The sequence below is a fragment of the Impatiens glandulifera genome, chromosome 1, assembly GCF_907164915.1.
Source record: "Impatiens glandulifera chromosome 1, dImpGla2.1, whole genome shotgun sequence".
In the NCBI taxonomy this organism is placed as follows: domain Eukaryota; kingdom Viridiplantae; phylum Streptophyta; class Magnoliopsida; order Ericales; family Balsaminaceae; genus Impatiens; species Impatiens glandulifera.
Window position 1 is genome coordinate 68,621,309 of NC_061862.1, and position 11,635 is coordinate 68,632,943.

Consider the following 11,635-nt stretch of genomic DNA (forward strand, 5'->3'; position numbering starts at 1 on the left):
TCATTTCTCTATATATAGTTTGATGGAAAATAGGAACCAAGAAAAACTTGTCAAAGCACATCAAACAATTTTAAACATTTTTTATGTTTAATTTTATAGTGTTTGTTTATGATATTAAATTGAAAGTTATTGAATATTATAAAATTTATCACTATTCACATTCATCCCTTCTCTCATCCCACACTAAAATACTTGAGTGAAAATCGAATTTGTAACGTTTTTATCTTGTAAACTAGGTTATAAATAAAGTACAACTATATAAAAAAAATTGTATATAAATATGTTTGATAGAAGTATTATGATAAGTATTATAAAAATAAAAATTAATTTTGTCTTTTAATATTTTAATTAAAATGATAATCTTAACTTTATTTATTTTTTGTTATTTTTATTTACTATTATTATTTTTTCTTAATATTTTATATTATTTTATTATGAATATTATTATTTTATTATTTTTAATTTTTAAATTTTAAAAGGTTAACATGAACTCTTATCTTTTGGTTTATTTAATATTCTTAAATATTATAATAATTATATTTTTATTGTATTATGAATTTTCACTATTTTAATTTATAATATTATTAATGGATTGTATATAAATAAATATATACTAATTATTTAATTATGTTATTATGTTATTATTTTAGTTTATTTTTTTATTAAATAATATTAATTAATAAAAAAAATATTTAATACTTAAAAATCTACATTAACATAAACTAATGAAAGCATGTTAATGGTTATGTGGAATAATTTTATTTAAAAAATTACATATAGTTTCTCTTTAAATTTATAATATTTTTATTACAAAAATACTCTTTAAATAAAACTTATTAAAAATATTTAAAGAAATAATTAAATCAAAAGTTAAAAAATAAAGATAAGATAATTAGGAATTATAAACTATTTGTGCCAGAGTTTGTAAGGGGAGAATGGGTAAAAGAATATACTTACCTTCAAATGAGATTATTTAACTTTGCATAGAGAGAGTGAACATTGTATGTATAATACAATTTTTAATCAAATAACAAATAATAAATTATCCTAACTTTTTAATCAAATAATTCAGCTTTATGTTTTACACGATAACGATTATACATCGCTCTCTTGTAAAACGCGCTTTACACGATAGTTAGCGTTTTACAAGAGTTGTTTTACAACAGTTTTTTTGTAATGTGTTTTACACGATATCTGTTGTACAACGCTCTACTGTCAAATAATTCACAGTTTCGTGTGAAACGTTGGTTTGAAGTTTATTTAAAATCATGTAAATCGCGTTTTACATGATATTTGCAGTATAGAAAACACTTATTATAATATTTATAATTCAACACTTATTATAATGTTGAATTTCAAGATAATCTTTAGTTTACTTATAATTCAACACTTATTATAACAGTTATAATATTTATTTAACAATAAGAATATTTTAATATATTAAATAGAATTTATAGGCATTCTTATAATTATAATATTTATTTAACAATAAGAGCACCTATGTCTTTTTGTTTTTAGATTCACTCACTAATATTAAAAAAATTTTTAAATAAAAATAATAAAAAGAAAACAAGAACAAAATGGGTTAAATATATTAATACAAGTGAAATATAAAAACTATAATATTTGTATAACTCTTTACATAATTTAGACTTAACTAGGGATGTAAATGTGCCGAGCCGCTCGTGAGCCGCTCGGTCAAAGCTCGATTCGAGTTCGGTCATAATCGAATTTGAACCGAGCTCGAGTCAGCTCGTTTAATATTCGAGCCGAATTCGAGCTTAGGTAAGACTCGCTTGATGGTTCGTCGAGCTTTTTCGAGCCTAATTATTTTTTTATTATATTTTATTTTGTAATGAAAATTTAAAACACTCATAAGACTATTTATGGGATTATTGTTTATTATACCAATATCAAAGTTATTGGTACATAAAAGGAATGAGATTTTCAATATTTTGGTATATTAAGATATACTAGTAATATTTAGACTATCCACAGCATGGTGTCAAATAAGGTATCAAATGGGTGTTAAAATAATATCAAATGGTGCAGCAGAGTATCAAAATTAAGTATTAAAATATGGGTATCAAATTTTGATACGGGACCAAATTTGTTGTGGCCCAATCACAGCGTGCCAAGTGGCAGCGCTGGTGATTACTTTTTTGTTTTTGTTTTCTTTTTTAAATACACTTTTGCATAATAATTAATCAAAAAAATATATATTATTATTTTTTATTTTTCGAGATCTATAAATAGAGATTTGGTTTGTGTCATTTGGACACCAAATAAATTCTGAAATTTTCCACCATATTATCATCTTTGTTTGTATCACTTTTCTTCATATCATCATATCGATATTCCCCAGATCCTTTCAATCTCGAAGAGATTCAACAACAATGGGAGTTGGAGGAATCTTTTGCTCAATCATCAAAAGATGTCATTAAAGTTGTAGAAGAAGATCTTGTTGAAAGAGGTCGTGATGCAGATCACGAACTAGGACAGGGAAGGACTTAAGTAGGTTCAAGTTTACAAGTTTTAGTTATCTTGATTTTTGTTTTGATCGTTACTTCATTTGATATATATATCACGCTTTAGTAGAACATGGAATGCTTCATGATATTAATCATAGTGACTTCTTTTGTTGTGATTATGTAAAGGATATATATATATATATATATATATTGTATTGATCTAATAGTATAGAAAAATCCTTCAAGTTTTATAGTTGTAACAATTAAATTCTATTAGTATTAATTCGAATTTTTAATATAGTTAATTAGTTAATTAGATCTACTTTTATAAATAGTTTTTTATTAAATTTATGGATTACGTTGAAAGAAATAATAGTTTCATTACTTTGAGTTGTGTTCTAAAATTCTCATCTTATTTTTCTTGGTGGCACCTTATTCTTCTATTGACATTGCATCCCCTTCTTGATCATTCTTCATTCTTTTTTCGATCGTTTCTATGACAAACTTTGGAAGTGGCGTAACTAAGTAAACGAATTGTAACAATGGTACTAGAGCTGTCAATTCTCTAATTGTGGTTTGAAAAATTCGACAAATTAATCTTTTCTCTCCATCAACTCCTTCCGCAAGCATCGATACGATTTTTTTCTCCCTCTTATGCAAGATCCGTAAAGTAGTTCTTATAACACAAAGATTGGATAAAAAATTGACAAGACAATATTCATGTATTATTTTACGCACAAAAGTAAAATAGAATTCCCAGAATTAGATAGCAAAAATGTAGATGAATGGATATGTGTAGCGGAAGAATATTTCAGGATTAACAACATACCAACCGACATTCATCAAAGAATTGCAAGATTTTATTTCAGAGATAATGCCAAGTTATGGTATACAAATTTTAAAGCTTGTTTAGATCCTAATATGGTGATTACATGAGATTTTCTTAAAACTGAAGGCATAAAACAATTTGGGTTATGTTTGGAAGATGAACCAGTGCTCGATTGTCAAATTGTAATAGAAGAAAATTCAGATGGTGTACATGATGAAGAACTTTTTTCAGAAATTAAAGTACAAATTCTTGAAAATGAATCGAGTTGCTACAAATACAACATTATATCTGAACAAAGACTTCAAAATGACCTTTCGACTCCTTTATTGATTCTACCAAGAAAATACCACTATAGAAGATTCAAATTGTAATAGAAGAAAATTCAGCAAATTGTTTAGACAGTGAAGATGTTGATGCTTTTACAAATAAACAAGTGCCCGATCCTCAAATTATAATAGAAGAAAATTCAGAAAATCATTCAAATGTTGTACATGGTCAAGAATGTTTTTCAAAAGTTCCGGTACATGGTGAAGAATATTTTTCAAAAGTTGCGGTACAAATTTTTAAAGTCGAATTGAGTTGCCACAAATTCAATATTATATCTCAACAAGGACTTCTAGCACAACCCCTAGACTCCCTTGTTTATTCATTAGCAGATTTTACCGAGAAAATACCACGAGATAAGCTTTCTAACGAAACTGAAGAAGCGACTCACCACTATCTTAAATTCTACAAAATCAAACACAAAGACCGAATCAAAATTTTGAGAAAACTTTTTCGGATTAGCAAGTTAACTAACTAACCAATCCATAAAATTTAGTGTTTGATCAACAATATTTTATTTGATTAATCTTTAAATTCTTATAATAATTTCACCTTTTTTTTAGATTGAAAATATTTTCTCATATGACTTTGTTCTCTTAATTTTTTTTATAAAACGACATAATGTCATTAAATAAAAAGACCCGAAAAGGGTGAAGAATTTTAAGAGCTCATGATTTAGGCGGCAAAACAATTTTTTTTTCAAAAATGAATGAATCAACAAAATGAAAACAAAAAAAAACAACCAGAATAAGAACAAAATTGAAGGAAGCAATCAATGAAACTTAGAGTGCCTTGAAATCATACGTAGGAGTAAATTTCTCATATGCAATATTTCATCTTTGACAAATCAACCAATTTCTTTCACAAGTGAGAATTCGTCTTCACATTCATCCAAATATGATAAATAATATTTGTAATGAAGCACTTAAGATATTTTAACTAAAGTCATTACCTTTTGTCTTTACAATTACCTCAAATTCCTTTATTTCCATATCAACTAATCAAAAAAATTTATCATATTTTGTAGAAGAAAAAATTATTATTTCAATATTTCTCAATTTCTTGAAAAGAGGTGATAACTTGTTAAATTTAACCAAAAATTTTGTTGTCAAATTTTTAATAATATTATTTAGTTTTTAAGATGCAAGTTCCAATAATGAAATTAAATTATTTTTTTATAAACTATTACCTATAAGAATATTAAAACAAAATTTGTTTATATATTATGACATGTGAGTATAATTAAGATTATCAAAAAGTATATTAATATTCCCATTATACCGTTCATTAACAATAGTAATAATTGAACCATGTCTTGTCCAATAAAATAGTTTCCTAATCTTAAAATTTAATTTGAACACCTAACAATTTGATTTGAATTATAAATAATAAATAATAAAATAAATGCTGGATAATATAATTACCCATAGAAATATATTAACATGCTTCATAGTTAAACTAATAACTCTGGCTAACTATAAAAACCAAATAAACTAATAACTCTAAATAAAAATCATATGTTAACCTAACTACCAACGAGTTCATCTGTTTTGGATCTCTTGGCCTCCATTGATGTGAAGCGGCTGTGAATTCCTGCCATCACTACGATTCATTGAACAAAAAACAATAAAAAAACACTTAGCTATCAATTGACCATCAAATAATGCACGTATATAACTAACTATACATTATTCCCTATTCTAAGTCATCAACTGCCAAACTAGAATTTCCCGATAAACCCATCCCTAAGAAATTATGGTGATGATCATCTTCAACTAGAGTATTTCCCGATACTTCATTTTAATTTTGTGTAAAAACAGTATTGACTGAGCGATTACGACTGCGTGATTCCTCCCTCATTTTGGAGTAGGCATAAGAACCTGAACTTGTAATGGGATGATAATATATTCACGAAGAAAATGCTCTGTTTTAGTTGTGAATACTTATGTGGTAGAACAACAACCCTAATTAGACATACCTTCAACATGGTATGGAGGCGGGTAAAACTGAAGATAGCAGAATGTAGCCAATACATACCTGAAGATAAATAACCTTTTTACTATCTAAGACAATTAACATTTTCTTTTTTGAAAATAATCTCTGGCAGGGGTGTGAGGCTAGTAGAGAAACTCACCACTGTCGTCATATGGACACTTCAACCGTAAACTATTGAAAACTCGGTTAGTTGGGTAAAAGGACATTAGTCTTATGGTTATAATTTAATGAATAAAGAGTATATTGATGATGAGATATTCGGTTATTTTATATTAATCTCAAAAACCCATATTGAACAAGGACTAAATAACACCTCATCAAACAAGTCTCAAAGCTATTAAAATTGGGGCTTGAACTTGGACCTCTTTTAACATATGGTGTTTGAACTTTGAACTGCAAGATGATGTTCAAACTTTTAACATGTGTGCGATTTGGGGCGCTTTTTCCTAACAGACATTCTTTTTTCACAAAACTATTTAGTGTTATATATTTTATTAGTTTAGAAAAAGAAACATTAATCTCTTCTTCCTTGACAAAAGCCCCAAATGGCTAATGTACTAGCATTATATGCCAAAAGAAAACCAAGTTCAAGTCCCAAATAGTAATTGATAAACATAAAACGCAATGAACTCACCTAGTATACCTTCTACTGCCACATCTTGCTAGTGATGCCAGTAGTCGTCAACTCGAGAGACACCAACAAGTGATGCAACGAGTGGTAGGGTAAAAGAGATGCACAATTTTGCTAAATGTCCTCTAGTCAAACACCTTGATCTTTCCATATAAATACAACAACATAAATCCTAGAACGGCAAAGAATACTAACAAAGAATACTACAACAAGAAATTAATAAGATTTTGAGTAAAGTATTAGAGGACTATTTTCGTTGAATATCAATAAGATACTTACCCGAAGTATGGCCACTTGGAAAATTTTATGCCCTTCCTTTATCACATGTTTGTTTCAATGGCAAATAACATTTATAATCAAATCATAAGCCTAACAGTAAGAAATGAGACACCACACTTAACATACTTTTAAGATAAAACCACAAATTCTATAAAAAAAATTAAATCGGGATTTGTTCCATGGTGTGTAAGCTATAACGATCCCACAGACCTACCTCCACTTCAATCAAGGATTCTTAGTGGGAAAACCGTATATTCCATATTCATTTCATTTAAAATTATTTATGTCCTATCATTTAGATCTGAACTGTAAACTGAACTTGGTATTTATAAATGAAGCCATTATCTAGAGAAATTGAGTAAAATACATACATCCTTTCCATCTAGGAAGCACCGCCAAAAGAAGTCGGGTCTAGGCCGACCAACAACATCCTTTATCGTATTTGTTAGAACAGACGTGATAAGGACAGAAAAAAGTAGGCCTGTTTTTTTTCTCAAAGCTTATAAACATAACATTTCACACAAGGAACATACAGTAAGGATTTCAGTTTTACCTAAAGTTGCATGATGAAGATCGTATACATCCTTCCTACGTAAATAAAACTCTTAGAAAAATCAAGATAGGAAAAATAATTGCATATATCTAGCAATGGAAAGGAACACTATTCATAAGTTACACGACCTATAAATATTTCTCTAAATAAAAATAATAGAAAAAGAACATACCGGAACAACCCATGGAAGAACTGTATTATCTTTCAAAGAATACTTGAGGTTAGACATCATATCCTTCTCAACAAACCGATAGAACGGACTGATTGTATTCAAAACATAGTATATCACACCAAGAAGCAGTAAAATGAGTCAATCATGCAAGTGGATCCTCGCCACTGTAATCCCATGGGACCTTACAGTATGTGAACCGAGCTCAGCTTCTCTAATTCTTTCGTGTCGATGACAACAAAATAAACTCGATCACAAAATGAGATGGCATTATATGACATTGCTTATTGAAACACAAAGAAAAACTGTACCTCCTGATCCATATCTGTCAGTTTAAAGTAGAATCTGTCATTATCAGTCTCGATGCACTCTGTATATGAGACTTAATGGACAAGACATTAAACCACATATGATTCTTTGGCAAATAAAAGTCTATTTAAAAAATGGTCATCTAATTATCAATGCAGATAAGATAATTGTAATATATAATGAAAGTTTCATTCAAACCATAATCATAGTAGGCTGATAGAAATACAACCAATTATGTACAACTCATGTCATTTGTGGTAATGAATTCAGAAAAGACTAAACTTAATGGACAATTTATCCTCTTTCCTCACATTTGGTACGAGATTAAATCCCCATTTGCAAGTAAGCCTTTCCTCCCAATCAATCATCAGACATCTGGCTCCGAATCATTCATTTCCTCAACTTCATTGTTGTCCTCACCTAGTGGAGAACAATGGATGTATCAATTTGGCTCGATGGGAAGAGACTTGAGCCCAAACGTGATATTTATAGCCTAATTGCGTGATATGTTTGTTTCTATCGATTAAATTGTTTCTGAATCTGAATCAGAATTATACAAATAAACTGCTAATGACTTTTTATAATCTCTCAAGGCAAAGTTCAGATTACCTATGTTTCTCAATGTCATCTCATATGGATTACAAATGAACTCAAATATGTTGTTAGACATTCGCCACAGAAACAAACAAAGAAATAGATTCACAGCACAAACGGAGGATTAATTCATTCATTTGTAACTGAATTTGAAATCTCCTAAGATAAAACCTAATATAATAATCAGCCACTCAAATTAATACGGAAAGTAACAGATATCGTTACATAGAATCAAGAGATTCAATCAAGCAAGTAGAATGCAGAATGAACTCCAAATCTAGACTCGATTGAAGCAAATGTTTACAACCCTGAAAGAGACATTTGGAATTCACAACATGCCACGAAGAGTTAATGATGAATAAAAGTCACAACGATTGCGAGAGATAAGAGAGAAAAGAAGTATGTATACGTACAGATCATTTAAACGATGAAGACTCTTCTTTCACATAACGGCCAACCATGTGCAGTAAGTGCTGAATACTAAAATATATAATAGCGGTAAACAGTATGAAAAGATGAATAAATAATGGAGGAAATCCGTAAAAGCGTCTGGATGTGATTGTTTCACCTTTCCGTTTTTTTACGGCAAAATTGGAAAACCTTTCTCTATGAGAAATAAGGACCGGTCTCCAACCACGCGAAGAAGGAGAGATCTGAGATTGATTGTCTCGATGATGAGCATGATCTTCGTTGAACATGCTCTATAATCATACCAGCCTTCCACGTTCAATCTAGACGGATTCTAAGCGGTGAGATTGAGACCAACAACCATGTGCATTTTTTAGTACAATTAGGTGATACAATTAATTGAGCGTTTTGGTTCGTGGTACTAGTTATATAGATGTAAGTTGTTTGGGTATAACTTATATAGGGGTATTAAGATGTATAAATTATATAGATTATTGGTGTTTGGTTGAAATAATATAAATGATATAAATTATATAAATTTTATAATTTTGTGTTTGGTTCGTGGTATAAAAAAATAGTTAAAATAATTAAATACTATTTTATTCTTTTATTTATAAATTATTTTAATATTTATTATTAATTATATTTAAACTAATAAAAAATATTAGTTTTAAAATATTTAATAATGCTATATGATAATATAATTTCTTTTTAAATATATTTTATTTCCTATAATTAAATAAATTGTTTATTAATAATTAATACTATTAAATATATAATAACAAAATCACAAATAAACGAATCTCAATAGATTGTTATATGTTGTGGAGACTTAATAAGAATTTAGGTAACTACCAAGATAAAAATAAAAGTTTGTTATATTACTTTAAAATAAGACTATCTAAAAACAAAACCGACTAAAACAAATCTGACTTAAATAATGTAATCTAACATAATAAAAAAATGCATTTAAATATTCTGTGCTTACTACCAAAAAAATTGTAGTGAAACGTTTTCATCGAAGAGTTAACTAAGAAACTTATTGTTTTAACTTATTTGTATATTTTTTTTTGTTAAATATTTCTTAAATAAATAATTATTTTATTTTTGATATCTCTTTTCACTTCAGAGATTATTGGTCAAGAGAGTGAAAAATTAAAAAATTTGTTTACATTTTACAGGATAGCTTTCATCAAAATAGGGTAACTAAGTCCACTTCCACGTTCCGAGGATGAAAAAGACAATAATTTTGGTTAAAGACTAGAATGAGTTTAAAAAAAAATAGAAATTAGTAAAGGTTAGAAATTTATACCTTGTGATACATGTTACAATTTTATACCTCATTTTAGGTATAAATTATACCCTTAATAACACTGTAGATATAATTATTTTAACCAAACATTAATTTAATTTTATTGTAGATATCTTTATCCTATATCTATAGTACTATAGTACTGTACCTCCAACCAAATAGAGGCTTAAGGATCTTAATTTAAGTTAATTAATTTTATTTCCTTTTAAAAAAATAAACAATAGTTATTTTCTTTCTCGTTTTCACAGCTTCTTTATTAATTTTTTTTAGTACTTATATTTGAATTTATGTTTTATTTTGTTTAATTTGGTATATTATTTAGTTGTATCGGATTTGTCATCCCGAATTTTTCTAATTCAAATAATATTCTACATTTTTGTTAGGTCGTTTGATGCTCATATTTCTTCATTATCTTTGATGGTCATTTTTTTGAGTTTGTGTCAGTCTTCTTTTAAGGACAAATGAGATAAAATTGTCAGATCTATAGTTATTTCTTTTTTTATTTAATTAAAAGTTATTAAACTAATCTTTCTTTGGACGCTCTTTTATATGTGTCCATCATTGATTTTTTTTTTCAATTTATCATTATTTCGTCGATGGTTAGTTATGATTTTAGATAAAAAATTTTGACGTCATTTATCAACACAAAAATAATTTTCACTATAGCTCAGAATATTTTGTAAACATTTTATCGACTCGATTTTTCGACACCGCCGATTAGTTTGTTCAGTTTATTATACATTCTTACTCATTGTTATAGACCTTAAACGACTTCGTATTTGAAGTCACATCAACAAAAATTTCAAGAAGTTTAAATTTTAAACTTAAGAATTTTAGTTTTAGTTTTTATTTTTATCATATTATTTAACGTTTTATTTTGTATTATTTATAAAATTATTTTTTTTCATATATATAATTATTTTTTGAATAAATAAGAATTATCTATTTATGAATAAAAATAATAATTTTTTTTAAAAGTTGAACCATTTACTAATAGATGATTTAATATTAAAATTAATAATTTTTAAAATAATTTAATTAGTTAGACAGTTATTTATGTAATATATTATAAATATTGTATTATTATTATAATTTTATTATTTATTATAATAATTAATAATTGAAATATATATTATTAAAAATAAAGTATGATGCCTAAATTTTGATAAAATCGTAAGTATAATTTTAAGTTAATATTAAAATTATATAATAATATACTTAGTTGATTATATATATATATATATATATATATTTATTTATTTATTTATTTTTATAAATTATTATTATTGTTAGATAATTTGAATTCATAGGAATTAATATTATAATAATAGATAATTTGAATTCATAGGAATTAATATTATAATAATAGATAATAGATAATAGATAATTTGAATCCGTTGGAAATCGAAATCCTAAACCGTAGCCGTTTGTTGATTTATATAGGAACTATATATATCCAAATCCTAAAACCCCTTAAACCCCCTTCCGCAAATCGGATTCAGATATTTCCCATTCTTCAAGAACACGTCCACACCACCGACGACGGCTTCTCTCCTCCTCCGAAGCATCTAGAGAAATCGAATCATTTGCTTGGCGGTGTAAAAACTTCCAGAAGCAGGGGAGTTACCGGTGGAATTAGTAATCGGAAAATGCTTACGGAAGAGTAAATTTTACATAGACAGATCGTCGTACAACAGCATCGGCAGCGGCTCACATCTCAGAGGTTATATAATGGATCCATGTCCCGTCGTATTGGATCCG

General features: G+C 27.4%; 1 pseudogene; it reads right to left on the reverse strand.

Moving 5' to 3' along the window:
• Window positions 1-5,319: 5,319 nt before the first annotated feature.
• LOC124931178 lies at window positions 5,320-8,852 on the reverse strand (annotated as a pseudogene).
• Between the last annotated feature and the right edge of the window lie 2,783 nt (window positions 8,853-11,635).